The sequence below is a fragment of the Mustela putorius genome, unplaced genomic scaffold, assembly GCF_011764305.1.
Source record: "Mustela putorius furo isolate JIRA1106 unplaced genomic scaffold, ASM1176430v1.1 tig00003845_pilon_pilon_pilon, whole genome shotgun sequence".
Lineage (NCBI taxonomy): Eukaryota > Metazoa > Chordata > Mammalia > Carnivora > Mustelidae > Mustela > Mustela putorius.
Window position 1 is genome coordinate 61,305,058 of NW_025421998.1, and position 16,174 is coordinate 61,321,231.

General features: G+C 57.6%; 1 protein-coding gene across 4 annotated transcripts in view; it reads left to right on the top strand.

Moving 5' to 3' along the window:
- Window positions 1–16,082, top strand: part of MINDY4 (MINDY lysine 48 deubiquitinase 4) — a 118,936-nt gene extending 102,854 nt beyond the window's left edge. For 2 of the 4 annotated variants that reach the window (XR_006601370.1, XR_001181121.2), the window contains exons 21-23: window positions 905–991; window positions 12,160–12,227; window positions 12,486–16,082. The gene's annotated coding sequence lies outside the window, so the exon portion shown is untranslated. The remainder of the gene's footprint in view (window positions 1–904; window positions 992–12,159; window positions 12,228–12,485) is intronic. The other 2 variants (XR_001181122.2, XR_001181123.2) reach the window with 1 other exon arrangement.
- The last annotated feature ends 92 nt before the right edge of the window (window positions 16,083–16,174 follow it).

The following is a 16,174-nucleotide window of genomic DNA, read 5'->3' on the forward strand; positions in this document are numbered from 1 at the left end:
ATGGCAAGAGGAGGACTCTTCTGCTAGCCTTTTGGCTCTGTGTGTGGGCCTTAGATCAGCAGCATCAGTAACACTTGAGAACTTTTTAGAAATGCAGAATCTCAGGCTCCACCCACACCCCCGTCTACCATTCAGAATCTGGACTTGAACAAAACCATCAGGTGAATCAGGTTAAAGTTGGAGACAGTTCTGTTCTAGAGCCTCGGACTTCGTGGGGGTGACAGAGAGAGTCCCCGTGAGGAAGTACTGAATGGCTGGGTGGGAGTAGCAGGACCAGAGGCCTGAGTCTAGCCTTGACTCATGACCTCCTGCTTGTGTGACCACCAGCACCTGCCCTGAGCTCTCTGGGCCTCCGTTTGCTCCTCTGTGAAATGCCCACCTCAAGGGGCTGTATTGAGGCCTGAGGGAGTCCTTGCGCAGTGAGGTGTGGAGAGCAGGGCCTGGCACGTCTCAAGGACTTGCTAAGTGTTTGCTCTTAATGTTTCTGGTGGGGGTGGGGGAGGATCCTTGGCAGTGGTAGCATCTTACCTTGGCCTTGAGGGATGGGCATAGCTTTGCCAAGTGGAGAACTGGACGGAAGATCATTGCGGGTGACATGGTGAGGTGGGGAGAACTGAGAGACCATGAAAGGCCGTGAGGTCTGTGAGTCCCAGAGGGTCAGGGGAGGAGGCACAGAGGGGGAGAAGGCCTTGAATGTTGGGCTCTCTGCTGGGACGTGTTCCCAGGAGACAAGGTCTGCTCAGAGCTTGACTCCAGATCTTTCCCCCTGGCCAGCAAGCGGGTATGGAGGCAGAGGCAAGGGGCACATTGAGGAGCTGCTGCTCTGATCCCAGGAGAGGCAGGGGGAGGGAGAGGCCAGGAGACGATGGAGGTGACTGATGCTGATAGCCTTTTGCCTTCCAAGGCCCCGTGGATGATCCTCTCTGGTCACGGAGCCCTTTGGGGAGCCTAACCTTGCAGGAGGCCATCAAACTGCCAAGCCTATTTGCAGGTACTTCTCTCCACCCGCCAGAGTCCTCCCTACTCCCTAATCATGCCCTAATCCTCCTGGGGCTGTGGGAGCTGTAATTACCAGGCAAAAATGTCAGGCATTTGCGATAATAGAGATTGCTTAATGCAGGCGGAGGAGCAGGCTGGCAGGTGGGCAGGGGAGGGGGGCAAGCAAGGTCAGTGGGTCAGGGTGGCCCACTGCCAGTGCCTGCACGGAGCGCAGGGATGTCGCTCCGGCAGACCGGCTCTGCACAAGAGAGGACCTTTGGCCCACGCTGGTCAGGGGCTCAGTGGTCCCAGCAGCCCACCATGGGCCTTTCCTGCTGTCTTGGGATGGGACCGAAGTGCTTCGTCCAAATGTCCCTTTTGCCTTCCCCGGAGATGCCTATCCTATGTCCTGGTCCCTGGGAAATCACTGAAGGCCTTTGCATTGTAGTTGGGGAAATCGAGGCCCAGATAGGAATTCTTAGTTAAGACCCCTGCTGGGGCATTTCTCATTCAATGAAGGGTCTCTTGGAGACCAGACCACCAGCTGGCCTTTGGGCTGAAGGGAGTACATCTGATGGGGGAATCTAAGGGGGTGACCAACTGCCTGTCATTCTGCCTCCCACATTGCTTCCTCCTCCTCCAGCTCCATACTTCACCCACCCCCAACCATAGCAGCTTCCCTGAGAAACCCTGCACTGCCTGAAGCCTTTGCTAGTGCTCTTCCCTGCACCTGGGTCCCTGCCCTCTGGCTGCCTGTGACCATCTGCCAAATCCAACCAGACCCTCAAAATCTCCAAGGCCCCTCCTCTAGGAAGCCCTCTGGGATTATCTAGCTGAAAGTGCAGGCCCAGTCCTCAGAATAGCCTCGAGCAGCTCCTCTCTTACCACCCAGATCCCAGTTGGTGGTCCGCACCCAGCTACAGGTTTCACCCATTCCCCCACATTTGTACATGCAGGTGCGCACACGTGTGTGTGTGTGTGTGTGTGTGTGTGTATGTGTGTGTATACCGCCCCTCCCCACCCCAGCCCATAGCACCCTGTTTCCTTGTCCCTTGTCTTCCCTTCCCTCCTGTATCTGTCCCATCCTGGGGGGATGAAGCCCAAAGTTCATTCCCCACCTTTGAAGAAGCCCCTCCCCACCCTGGCTCCAGGCATAAAGCCCCAGTCACTGGGCACTGGGATGGGGAGGCATTGCCCAAGGTCTCTAAACTGTTGATGCCGGGTGTGGTTTTGAGATTAAACCTGGCGACTTTCCTGTGGCCCTTGATAAGGGCAATTCTGGGTGCTTATCTGGCATTTTATGGTTTAAGGCCCCTTGACATGTGTGAGGTTCAGCAAAGTCCCGCCTCCCTGTGGAATGGAGCCCATCTCCATGACAAGCCCCCAATTCCTTGTGTCCTGCCTGGGTGTCCACTGCGAGTACTCTCCGGGCACTGGAGACACTGGTTGTCGGCACCATCTCTGGGCCCTGCCTCTCCTCACCCCTCCCTTGCTCCGGCACTGGGGCTGAACCCGAGGGGTACTAATAATAACGACGGCAGGACAATTGTATAAATACACTGTGCTATGCGTGGGAACCTTACTCTAAGGAAGGATTGTTCTGTTATTGATTTCCTGCCTCGATGTTCTCCAAAGTCCTGGGCTGAGATCATCCTTGGATTGCATTCGGGGTATAGGGCTCAGACGAGGGGTACTTGTATGGGCTGGAGCAGTCAGGGGAGCTTCTTAGATGGGAGAGGATTGAAGCTGAACCTTGAAGGAGTGTAGGGGAGGAGGAGAGGCAGAGGTATCCCAGGCCGATGGGCAGGGGCCTACGTGCCCCAGGGAAAGGGGCTGGGGCATCTGTATGGCGGGAAGTTAAGGTATATCAGAGCCGAAGGGCTTGCATGCCAGGCAGAGAGCTCACGCTGTCTCCTGAGCCCTGGGTAGCCGTGGGAGGTTTCAGAGCAGGGCAGAGGGGGTCCTGTGCTGCTTTAGAAGACTGTGCTGCAACAGGGGTACAGGGCGGCCCAAAGGGTGATGCCGACCTCTGAGCTCGGGCCCCAGGGAGAAGCAGCAGAGGGAGATCGCTTGCATTTCAGTGATTCAGCTGAGGGAGCAAGGTGGGGGGCCCATGGACCTGGAGTCCAGGGCCCTCTCTCCCCTGCTTCCTGGCAGGCAGACCTCGGCCTTGAGCAGCCGGCCCCTGTGTGCGCTCCCCTGTTGGCACCGGTGGCCGCCGCTCTCCTGGGAACAGTCTTTGCAAAACATCCCTACCTCCTGATGAAGGCTTCCTCCATCTCCTGTCTTGGCAAACCATGAAGGAGGGGGCCTCAATGTGAGGAAGTACCCAGGCCTTTGTTCTGGACCCGGCTACGGCTGGACCCACTGCCCATTGTTTTTGAAGCTATTGGTGACCTTGGGCCAGCTGGACGGGACCAGCTGGCTCCCTTGGGCCTGGTCACCTCCGAGAGCACATGGAAGACAGCCAGGCTGGCGGGATAGTACCCAGTCCCTCATTGGCCTTGAGAAGGTCCCCTTCCCATGGGGTGCCCCATCTGTGCTCTCAGAGCCTGGGACCCCTAGCTTGGTCATTTGGGGTGCTCGTGGACCTTAGGGAAACTGCTCATCTCCTGGGGACCAGGAGTCTCTCAGGCAGGAAAGCACACAGAGAGCTCCAAGCCCTTGCCCCGAGACTCGTGCTTCTCCCACATGCGCTATTGCTGTGGCCCTGGCTCTCCCGAACCTGCGTGTCAGAAGTCCCAAGCTGTTGTCTGCTGTGCTCTCCCTGGGTTTGGGGGATCCCTGCTGTACCCACCAGGGGGTGTTCACCATAAGACAGGAGACTGCAGCCTGCCAGAGTGGTTATAAACTTGGACCTAGACTTTGATGACCCAGGTTTAGATCTTAGCTCCCACGTCTCTGCTGTGTCACCTAAGTTAAGTGACAAAGAGCACAAAAACAAAAAAGAACAAAACATTTTCCCTCCCTGTAAAATGGGAATAATCATATCCTGTGTTTCTTCAGGTTGGCGTGGGGAGTGAGTGCACAGTGCTTGGAACAGGGCTTGGTGGGCAGTCTGTGGGCAGCATACATCGGCTCTTCTACGGGGAGCTGGATGGGAGGGTGCAGGAATCGGGGTGGGTTGAGCTCCTTGAGAGGCAATAAGCGTGACTGTGTGCAATGCTGTGACACAGGGAGGCCACCTCCACCCCTGGAGGTCAGTTCCTCTTCCCTGACGCCGCCCGCCCCAAATGGCAGTCCCTCCTCTCCTTTCCCCAGCTCTCACTGGCCCCACAGCAGCTCCTGGCTTTTCTCTCTGGCTACTCCATATGGCACTCCCTTTCTGCTCTGGGCTTTGGTCCCACTTTTGTAGAATGAGGTAAGCAGAGCAGTGACTGCTCCCGAGATGGAGACGAGGGTGCCAGCGTCAGACACTGTGGGCAGCACCTGCTAGGCCCCTCCCTCAAACCTTCCACTTCCAGGTGGGGAAACTGAGGCTCAGAGAGCCAAGGCACTCACCCAGGCCCTCCAGGCTAATGGATAGCAGGTGTCAAGTTCTTACTTCTCCCTTGCATTCTGGCAGGCCCCCACATAGGGCAGAGGAGTGAGAGGCTTGCTGGAACCTCTGGTCCCTGTCTTCCCTGATTTTATCCCCAGTCACCGAGACTTCACAGTCTTTGGAAACACCTGTCAGGGCTCTGGTTTCTATACCTGCAAGCTATTATGGGAGCCTAGTCTTTCTTCCATCCAGACGTCTCTCTGTGAGCAGCCCAGAGAGAAGGCTGGGTCACACACACCCCCCCCCACCCCGTCTGGCCCTGCCTAGAGGAAGGCTGACCAGCTAAGGTAGGAGCAGGTCGCCAACCTCAACGTCTCCTGCAAACCCCAATTCCTGTCATCCCTCAGCTCCTATGGCTTTGGCAACCACAGAAAATGCCAAGCACTTTTTTCCTTCTTCCCCACTAACACAGACACACCTTGGGTTTATTTGTTTAAAGATTTTCCATTTCCTTTTCTGGAAAGTCATCAGGGTTATGCCCGTCCCTTTCATCACAAAGGAGGCTGGGAAAAGAGAGGTGTGTCCTTGGGGACGCTGAGAAGGAGTAAGCAAGGGAAGCCGAGACCTGAGCACCATCATGTGACCCAGCTGTGCTCTCCCTTGATGCCCTCTTACGCTGAGACGACCGTTCAGGTTGGCCTTTCATAGGAACATACCTGCTTATGAGCGAGGAACCTCTAGCTGGGGCAGTGACGTCCCAAGCCCCTGCGGCACCAGACTGACCAAGTCTGTCTCTCCTGTGTCCTGTCCCTGGCTGTGCCCCCTTTCATGTCCAGAGGCCTAATTGTTCGAGCTCCTCACTCGGCCCCAGCTCCCACTTGCACTGCACTGGGCGAGGAGCTCCCTGAGGGCAGAGACTCTGCACCCCCAGCCCGGGCGCCCCTGAGGCCAGCAGGGCCCAGGCCGCCGCCTCTGTACTGGCGATTCAGGCTTTGAGGCACCGACGGCCTCACAAAGTGCAACATCCCTCTTCTGCCAGGCCCACTCAGAGGGTCTGAGTCAGCCCTGGAGAAAGGGGGCAGTCCCTCACTGGGCTGGAAGCCCACCCGTCCACCTCTCCTTCTGCCTGGCCTTTCCTCTTCCCAAACCACCTCCCTTCCTTCGCATAAACAAATCTGTCTGCCATGTCCCCTCCTCTAGGAAGCCTTTCCTGATTACTGGAAAGAGGTGGGGTTCTTCCGCTGCCCACAGATCTACCTCACCCCTTCCTGAGGTTCAGGCCTAGGCCTTAGCTGCCCTCCCCTGTACACCCAGGGCTGTCTAGAACCCCCGCTCTGTCGTTAGGGCCACTCGGGCCAGCTCGGGCCAGCTCGGGTCTGAGCCAGCGAATGGCGGAAGGATGGTCTCCTATGGGCATTGACCACGGTGCTGGCCTCGGCTGGGCTCCTAGGGGCATTGTGTTATCCACACTGTGACTCTCCATCAGGGATGTACCCCATTGAGGTGCCCAGGCTCAGACCTTCTCACAGAAAGGCCCAAATGTCCCTAAACCACAGCCACCTGCCTGCCCTTCAAATCTCTTCATAATAAGGTCCACTCAACCAGTTCCTGGACAGCCAGAATCGGAAGAAAGACTTTCTCCTGACCGGAGGCAGCAGCCTCTGTGACCATAGAGTAAGCTTTGGTGAGCATGTCTTCCTTTCTTGTCATGGCTTCCAGGAAGCTCCAATGGAAAGTGAGGCTCCATTGTAATCTCTCTCTGGCCTCATGAGAAGCTTCGTCCCTCTCTGTGTTTTTGCTTTAACTAGACTATGATCAGGACTTTGTTTCATTTTGTAATTCTGACCCTTGCTGCTCCAAGTCATAAGACCAGGGAGCATGGACATCACCTGGGAGCTTGTTAGAAATGCAAAATCCTGGGCCCTACCCAGACCTACTGAGTCAGAAGCTCATTTTAATAAAACCTCCAGGGGATTCATGTTCACATTCTAGTCCAAGAAGCACTGATGGAATCCTCAGACGTTTTTAGGACATATATAAAAGCTACATACAAGCTACATGCATCACTAAGATTCTTAATGATTCTCCCCTTTCCTGCTCTGACTTCTCAACCAAACAAATGGACCTCTGTAGCAGCCCTGCCCAAGGCCTCACCCACCTCCTTCGAACCAGCCCTGGCCTTGATTTTGATCCTCAGTTCTGCTTTCTGGCAGGTTCAGGTAACTGAGGGGTGTGGGACGGGTGCCCCCTTAAGTTGTTGTCTATAGGGATGAGACAGGTGGCGGACAAGTGCCCAGGAGAGGGGACCCTCCATGAGCCAGTTGTCTATTCCCTCGTGGACCAAGGTGGTCTTCATATGGTTTGGCTCTTGGCCACTCCTGGGGTAATGGGATTGTCCTGGTATGACTGTGCCCAGCCCTAACACCCTCCCTCTGCCCCACTACCAGGATGGTGAGGAGCAGAGAGGGCCTGAGAGTCCTGGGATTGGCCCACCTGAGAAGTAGCAGCCCTTAGAAAATAGATCCTTGTGTCTCTGCATAAGCAATTCTCTAACCATTCCCATGAACTGTCCCAGTGGGGGAAGTCCTCATGTAGAGAGGGTCATAGCCCTCTGGAAGGGGGAGTAGCAAGGAGAACCCCGAGTCTGATGATATGTGATTTTAGGAGGCTTCTGAGATCCCTTCAGATCCTGAAATTCCATGATTCAAAGTCCTGCCTCCTCCAGGAAGGCTACCAGAATTTCTCCTACCCTCACTGATCACTCTCTCACACCCAGCTCATAACCTCACCTGGGCTCTTCCTCTGACTGCCTTGTATTTGTGAGTCTTGGCCCCCAACCACTAGGGAACCCCTGGCCTGGGTCTCTTCTGTCCACGTATCCTTAGACTGGCGAGGTGGGATGAGTGGAAGAGGCAGGCAGACAGCTAAACCAGGTTTTTTCTTTTCCGGCGGGCTCTAAAAATGGCCACTTCCATGGACTTCTGGCTCTTGAACACAGAGTGCTTGCGGGGAGACCTCTCACCACCCCCTTGGCTGCTGCCAACACTGTATATTTATCCTCTTTTGGCCTGCCCTGGGCAGAGGCAGGATCGCCATAAGGGGACCTGGGCTTCCTGAATTCCAGACACTGTAACTGAAACCCCTCAGGCCCTGGCTTCAACAATGGGGAAGCCATTTCAGCCCATGGCCTCAGTTTACTTTTGTCCTAATGACCTGAAGGCCCTCCTATCCTAATGGTCTAACTCCCTGGGTGTTGAGAGGTGGTGACAGGAGGACTCCGGAGGGGGTGGCCCGGGGGCTCTGTGAGTTGACCTATGGAGACTCCTGCAGAATGATAGCACAGAGCAGGAGGTGTGTGCATGTTGGGGTGAAGCCGGTGGCCCTGGGGGCTGGGGAGAGCCAGAGCTTGGCTGGGCACAGGGGCCCAGGGCAGGGGGCTATGTCATCATTTTCTCATTAGGCAAGACAGCGATCTGCCTGTGTGAGATGATCTTGCTGGCCCTGTGGGCTCCAGGAATGTTGGCTTCACATGAATAGAATCCCCAGAGCGGACCACGGGGGGGGGGGGTCCCAAGTGGATGGGGACAAGAGTGGGCACCTCCCTCCTTCCTAGACTCACCTCTGCCAGCCCCAGCCCACAGCATCATGACATCCTAGGAAGCCACAGAATGAGAGGGTGGTCCCAGAGGTGAACCTGCACTTCCCAGCTCTGGGGGGCGGGGGGAGCACATCCCTCCTAACACTGGCTGGTTGGCTGGCAGATGGCTGGCTCTGTTCACCTTTGCAACTTTCCCGCACTGCTCTGCACACTGGGATTACTCCCCACCTGGCTGTGAGCAGAGAGATGGGTCAGATCTAGCCACCGTCCCCACCCAGGGTGAGGGTACCGGCTGGAAATGAAGAGACGAGGACGCACAGAGCGTGTCCCCAAGAGAGGAACCTTGGAGCTGTGCAGGGACAGAAATGCTCACCACAGCATTCCTCTTGCCCATGCCGCCTCCTCTTCCCCATTTAAAGTCAGCTCCCTGCTAAGCAGAGGGGATGAGAGAGACCCCGGACTCTGAGCCGCATAGGAGGCCACGGCCGTGAGCAGCTGTGAGAGTTGCCAGAGAGGCCATACAGAGTCCCTGGCTTCAGGGTACAGGCAGCAGAGTCCAGGTTATGCACAGTGGAGGGGTGGCAGGGCTTCATGGCCACCGTGTGTGTTTTTCATCTGTGCATTTGCTTGCACACGTGCATGTGAGGAGATATATGCACTCGAGCATGTTCAAGTATGCCCGTGTGTTTGCGTATGTGTACGTACATATGTGAGTGCTATGTGTTGTGCTGTGATGCTGGTGTGCACTGCCCATGTGTGCATACACATGTGTGCAAGCACACGTCATGGTGTGTGTGTATGTGCGTGCACATGAGCATGAAAGCTCGTGCCCTGTCAGGGGAGGAGGAAGGGACAGCTGAGCGTCTGGGGTGGCACCCTTGCCAGGTGTGGCTTGGCAAGGGTGGGCAAGAGGGATGCAAGGCTCTCCGTGCAGGAGAGGGCTGGGGACACGGCTCAGCCCAGGAATGCGCTGTCCTTACTGGAGGGGGCAGGCTGAGCTCAGATGGAGCACACTCCTCTCTGTCCCGGCTCCGTGCGCTGCTGTCTGGCTGCGGTGGTGGTGGTGGTGGTGGTGGTAGTGGTCATGGGTTGCTGTGGCGGGGGGGTAGTCAGGCCACATTATGACTTTTTTTTTTTTTTAAAGATTTTATTTATTTATTTGACAGAGATCACAAGTAGGCAGAGAGGCAGGCAGAGAGAGAGAGGAAGAAGCAGGTTCCCTGCCGAACAGAGAGCCCGATGTAGGGCTCGATCCCAGGACTCTGGGATCATGACCCGAGCCGAAGGCAGAGGCTTTAACCCACTGAGCCACCCAGGTGCCCCCACATTATGACTTTTGTGGACCCTGGGCTCTTTTGCTTTCATGGGCCTCTTTCTTCCTCCCTAAAAGACTTTAAAGCTGAATTTTAGGACTGCATTGGTATAAAGATGAACATATTCATCCTGGTGGTGAGCTGTGAGCACAGCCACTAGCACAGAGAAGCAATTTTCCTGCAGTTCTGGAACCCACTGGCATCTAAGCAGTCCTGCCATAGGGCCCAGGAAGGAGCACGAGGCTGCATCTGGGCTGGGTCCTGCCCCAACTGCTGGATCCTAGCTGGCCTGTGCTTGCAGGGACAAGCCAAAGAAGCCAGGGAGGCTTTGAACCCAGGAAGCACCCAGCTTGCCATAGAAGTGGGACCCAGAGGAAGCAAGGGCCACCCAGAGTGGGTGATGGGACCAAGGGGGCAGCTGGGGCAGGAGGAGACCCAGCTGAGGGAGCCCCAGCAGAGTGGCAGCAGCAGCAGGACCCCCAGGAGGGCAGTGAGGCCAGGAGGCCAGATGGCCTGGGGGCATCCAGGGACAGGGGCTGGAGCAGGAAGAGATGGAATCACGGTCCCTGCCTGTAGGACTTGCTGGGGGCACCTGGACACTCTCTCTGGGGACACTGGCTATCAGCGAGGGGTGGGGCAGGGTGGGACAGGGGCAGGGTACCATTGGAAATCTCCGAAGTTGAGCAGACCCCAGGGGTAGACACTTTGGGGACAACAGCATTGGTGGGGGGTGGCTAATGTCCCTCTACACTGGCTCAGGGCCTGCTGGGAGACTGAAACCTCAGGTCCTGGGGGCTGGGGGTGGTGGAAGGCCAGTTCCCTTGTGGATACTCTCTGGCTGCCCGGGTCTCTGGCTTTTTGCTCAGGGAAGGCGCTTTTCCGAGTCTTTGCTGGAGTCCAGGGAGAAGGTGGCATCTTACCAAGCAGAGAAGGGAGGAGGAAGAGGCCATGCCTAGCAGACCAGGTCTACACAGGAGCTCAGAGACCTGGACTCCAGTCCTGCCTACCCCACCCCCCCACCAGCCCACAAAAGAACCCTGGGCCTGCCACCTTGCCTCTCTGAGCCTCAGTTTCCCCACATGTAAAATGAGGCCATTAGATCCAATGCTACTGGAGCCTCTTTTCCTGATCTTGATGCTTTATGATCTAAGAAGGCACAGATAGGAGATTTTGGAAGGCCCAGGTTGGGGTCTAGGGCCCTGGAGAGGGAGCGGAGGCTGTGGTGGCAGCCAGGCCAGGGGAGGGGGCAAGTGTGTGCCCAGGGCGAGGAATTGCTCCAAAGTCACTTCTACATATGATGAAGACTTCTATTCCCAGGACTCATACTGCAGAGGCGGGCTCCAGGCAGAGTCCTCTGCCCTGCCTGGCCCCCAAGTGTGGGTCTGGCAACCCGGCAAAAATGTTGCCACCAGCACTTTCTGGAAGTGAGGGATGCCTCCCTCCTGGCCCAGCAGGGCCTCTTTGCTCGTAGGGCAGGGCTAGGGAAACCGTGACTTCATTCTCTCTTCTCTCCTCCAGTCCAACAGAGATGGGGGTGGGACAGGGGGCAGCCCTGTGTCCTCAAGGCGCCCTCATTCAGGCCTGGGAGTCCAGCCCATTCTCCAATCCCTGCTCCCATCTTTGGATGGGGCGTGTCAAATGCTCATCGACCCTAGCAGGGCAGAGGGCAACCGTCCCCATCTTGTCGCTCAGGCCCCTCCCCTACAGCATCGAATGAGGCCATTGCTGGAGAATTGGTAAAACATCAAAATAGAAAATTCCACTTTCCAGAAATAGGCTTGACATTGCCCCCCGGCCCCAACACACACAATGAGCCACACAATACTGCTTGGGGAAGGCAGGGGTGGGGGAAGGCGGCAAGAGGAGAAGTAGCTTAGAAAGTTTCCTGAATTGTTCTGCCTCTGGACAATTACTGGTGGCCCACGAAATCCGGTTTTGAATTCAGGGGGATTGTGTGATGCCTGAATGGCCAGAGGCCAGGAGTCCTCTGTCAGACAGGGACACAGGCTTTGAGAGGTGGGTGCTGTCTTTCAGGGGACTTGGACACCTCCTGGATCATCTCCCTATCCACCCCACCCCTATGCTCAGCCCCAAGCTCAGCTCTGCTGGGGGCACAGTGGAAGGGGAGGGAGAAGATGCAAGCCCTGTGCTTGAACCACTCTCACCCATACAAGGCCATTAGAGGATGGGTGGGGGTGAGAAACCGGCTCTGGAGGTGAGGGTGCATGGCCTTAACCACCACAATCACCACGGAGGAGGGGATCAGGAGAGGTGGTGTGGTGGTGTGGCTGGGAAGGGCAACCAAGGAAGGTGCTTGGCAGGGGAAGAGTGTACATGCAAATATCCGGGAACAGTGAGCCTGGGGGCACAGGAACCAGGGCCCCAGTCTGGAGCTGGGAAGGGATGGTGGTGGTACGTGGGGTGCCTTGAGGACTGGGCTGAGGAGCATGGGGGACATTCTGTCTGTTTTTTGGTCTCTGTGCTCTGGATCTTGGTCCATTCTCTGTTCCCCCAAGCTCGGGGGTGGGGGCCTGGCTGAGCCTCACCGGCCCATGCCTCCTTGGCCCATATCTCCCCGGCAGTGGTGGCAGGGTGGGGGGCATGGGGGACTCCCCCATCTGTGCAGACAAGAGCCAGGCTGTCAGGTCCTTGATCAAGGTCAGGGGAGGGGTGTGCAGAGCACCCTGGTAGGGGGCAGAGCTGGGGAGCGGGGGGGTAGAGGGATTCTTTGGGAGAAAGCATTCTGTTATTTCTCACCCCCTCCCTGGGGCCTTGTCTTATCTTCCCAGCCACCTCTAGTGCTCTGCCTCCCTTCAGGACAGCCTGAGAGATTCTGGAAGATTTGTCCAGCATGCTGGTAAGCTGATGGTGACTGCATGGTCACAGCCCGTCTGCTATCAGAGGTCCCTTCCGCTTCAAACTCCATCTTCCTGGTGGGCCTCCCAGAGGGAGTGAAGTCATTGTTTCCCACAACCCAGCCTGTGGGTGGAAATCCCTGCCCTGCCCAGTAGGCAGGGTCCACTCCCCTCAGCCCCTCTGTCCTGTGCTCCAAGAAGATTCGGGTTAAGAGAGCACCAGCCTTGGCCACACCCGTGGGCATCTTCTCTCCACACAGCCTGAGGTCCTGAACCTTAACATCCGTCTGAGGACCTGTGCACCCAGCTCTGGACAAAGCCTGAGGTTCTCCCACAGCATCGGTGGGGCTAGAGTCCAGATTGTCCTGGGAACAGCCAGCTCTGACTGGAAAGTGGGCCTCACTGGGCATGTCAGGAGTAAGGCACATCTGGAAAACCATTTTCTGAGACCGTTGCTCTGGGAGGGCCAGACAGTGCCCGGGACTGAGTGGCTTCAGGCCCCGCCCAGGACTCAGGAGTCGGGAGGGCGGGGAGGGCAGTCCCCCTTATTTAGCCTGGCTCAGGCCTGTGGGATCAGGCCTGGGCCCATGCCACTGGCCATGGGAGGGAGGGACTCGGTTGCTCACCGAGTCAGGTCACCCTGGAGGAGGAGCAGGTCAGGGGGCGGCACCCTGCCCCAGAGCCCAAGCTCCCGGGACTGGTGGGACTACACGGGGTGAGGGCGTAGCTCTGGCCTTCCCTGGCTTCCCTGTGCGTCCACTCTCAGCTCAATGCTTCCTTCCCCATCTGCCCCTCATCCCACCCCAATTATACAGAGAAGTCGGGGACGGTCTTCTCATTATTACCCCCACGTCCCCGACCCGTCCTGGGGTCTGGATCCCTCAGTCCTGTACTTGTAACTGGGCCATCAAAACTCAGGATTCCATCTGGGAAACGGGGCCATCAGGAGCCTTCCTTGACAGGCCGGCAGAGAACCAGACTGGGGTTCTGGGAATTAGGGGGTCCTGAGTTCTAATCCTAGTGCTGCCACCTTCTAGCAAATCCCTTACCCTCGGAGCATTCCAGGGTCGTGGTGGAGACAAGCCGTCAGCCAGGCACGGTTTCCTTTCTCCCCCCTTCCCTCCCCCTCTCCTCACCTCCCTTCCTTCCCTGCTTGGCCAGAATTTGTGGCAGACCAGGGAGAAGAAGGTCATGAGGTTCGTGGCCTTCCTGGATCTGGGCTCCAGGGGTAGTCCTCTTCCTTTCACATTGACATTGTCAGGCCGAGGCTGCACAGGCCCCTTGGTATTGTGGGAGATGGTGGGTGAGTGAGGTGGGCCTTATTCCAGAGAGGTCTGCCTTTGGATGGTGTCTCCTGGTGATGGCAGAGCCTTGCCCAAAGGAACAGAACAGTGGGCAGCATGTAAGTCAGAAGCCATGCTACTAGGGGGACAGGGTTTGGTGTCCGGGGTATTGTCCTGAGGACCCTCACATCATCCTGACATTGGTGGGTAGCTGATTTGCTCTGGCCAAAGTGTTTTGCCTCCTCTGGGTCCCCTGGGTCCAACCCTGCTCCAGAAGCATGTGGGCCTCTAGCAAGTATGTGCTCACCCCCGTGCCCGTGACAGTTGCAAGCGCCACCAGCCTGGGTGCACACACGGAGCCTACGGGAGGACAAGCAGCTAGGCTATCTGGTTTGTGGCTGTCTCCCCAAAGATAAGAACAGGATGGCACATGGCATGCACCAAATAAATATTTGGTGGACAAGTTAGGATGTCCCACGTGACTCGCACCCACATAGCACATTGTGCGTCCTCAGCTACATGGGTCCTGACCTGGCCCGTGGGCCCTGTCACGGGAGGGTCCTTTTTTTCTCTGAGGTGCTGTACCCTCACACTGGCCTGAGCCCAGTGGTCCTTGTGGGCCTGCTGCCATCCCCAGGCGTCCAGGCGGAGTCCTTTTACCTGCCAGCATCCCTCATCCCTGCGGCAGGTGGGAGGCCGGGACAGATGTGGGCCCTGTCGGGTCCAGGAAGCTCAGGGGGCTGGAGGACACTGTGGATGGCCAGGGCCAGGGCGTGAGGAGCTCCCTGGGGCATGGAGAGCCAAACAAGAGCTGCCTTGAGGAAAGGCGTGGCAGGTTCTGGGAAGGGGCCCAGTCGGGCTGGGTCCCTCTCTTGGAGGGTTACTAAGGCACAGATGACTTCCAGCAGCTGGGACTTTCAGAGCACACAGTGCCCACCCGCCACTGCGCTGACCCCCAGCCTTGCATCCCCATCCAGTACCTTCGGGCATGCAGGTGGACTTCCGTGACCGCAGCCCCCCACCCCCAGTGGGCCTCCTGCTCCCAGAGAATCCCAGGCTGCTTCCTGGGCGCTTCATCCCTGCTCCAGGGTGGCTGTAATGTGTGCCACAGGTGGGCCAAAGGGCGGCCCATAGGCGTTGGTATCGTCATCCGTGGATGGCCCGCACACAGGAGGCGTGAGACCTGCACGCTCATCCTGGCCCTGCCCTTGGCGCATGCAGAATTTAGAGCTGCCTTTCCCCTTGCTGAGCCTCAGTTTGCCTCCTGTAAAATGGGGAGAAGCCAACACTCACGTGTAGGACCGAGGAGGGGCCTGCGGAAGGTGGAAGGAGAGAACCAGAGAGGGCCCCTCCCTCCCAGGCTTGGCTCCGCCCCCCCCCCCGCCCCCCTCCGTGTGCCGCCTGGCTGCTCTTCCCCTCCACCCGCCCCAGGCTGGCAGGAGCTCCAGGCTGTGGGAGTCCAGTTGCTTGTACAGCTAAACGGCTGCTGTGGGGTCTCTGATAGGACACAGGCTGGACCATGGGGCTCTGCAGAGTGGCCTCTTCCCCTCCCCTCCCTCCATCTTTCCCCTTTAGCTTCTTGCCTCTGGTTCTAGTCTTATCTCCTCTTTTTCCAGTTTGTCTCCTCACCCTCTGTGCTCCCTGCCTATCTCTCCCTCTCAGCCTGGCCTGAGATCTCTCTTTCACTTCCACTGTTGTGGGCATTCTGCTTCCCTTTTCCTCTTTCATTCTGTCCGTCCGTCTTCTGCTGTCTGTCTGTCTTCTCTCTTCCCTTCTCAGGCAGTGTCTCTGTCTCTCTCTTTCTCTTGGGCCTTCTCTCCTTCTCTCCTCTTGCCCTCCTGTCTCCAGGCTAGCCTGCCATGTCTGCCCTCACCCCTGGGGTCTGCCAGCATGCAGCTTCGGAGAGAAAAAAAGCCTAAACGGACCCCACTTTCTCCATCTGCCCTGAAATTAGTTCAAATTGCTCCAGAAGCATGAGGCCTCCCAGAGCGGGTACTTTCCACGTCCTTGCCTATCTCGGGCCTGCCCTTGACCACAGAGTACAGGGTGGGCCACAAATGAGCTCTTGGTGCCTCCTGATGTCTGTGGGCCTCCATTAGCTGGGCCTGGCTTGTGGTGCTGGGGCCCTGGGACACCCCTAAAGTGACATCCAGCAGCCAGGCCTGGGGCTGAGGTGCAGGAGGCCCAGAATGGCCCCGGGGACCCCTGGGCCCCTGTCTCTAGACTGACCCCACTCGGGGGCAGGATGGGGATGCCAGGCAAGCAGGATTCATGGCGCTCCGCCTCCAGGGAAGGCAACGTCCACCTGCTGAGTCCAGCCCGCCCACCCACCCCGCCCCATCCAGAGCTCCTGCCTCTGCCCATGGGCACCCCCTGAGCTTTGCACATAGGGCGGGGACACCTGAATTTCTCTGGCCCCCTGAGTGGGGCCAGCTTGGAGGAATTTCCCAAAGCCTATTAGAGCTGTGGCTGCCTCCTGCCTGCCTCCTAGAGCTGGGCAGGGCTGAGGGCGGAGGGAGAGAGGGAGGGAGGGGGGAGAGGAGGGAGGGAAAAAAGTTGGCAGGCCAACAGCAGAGCTGTGTCTGCATCCATCGCTGAGAGGAGGCCCGTGCAGTATGGGGCGGGCCAGGAGCAAAGAGAGGCCTTCCTCCCTTTGTGCTCCCCCC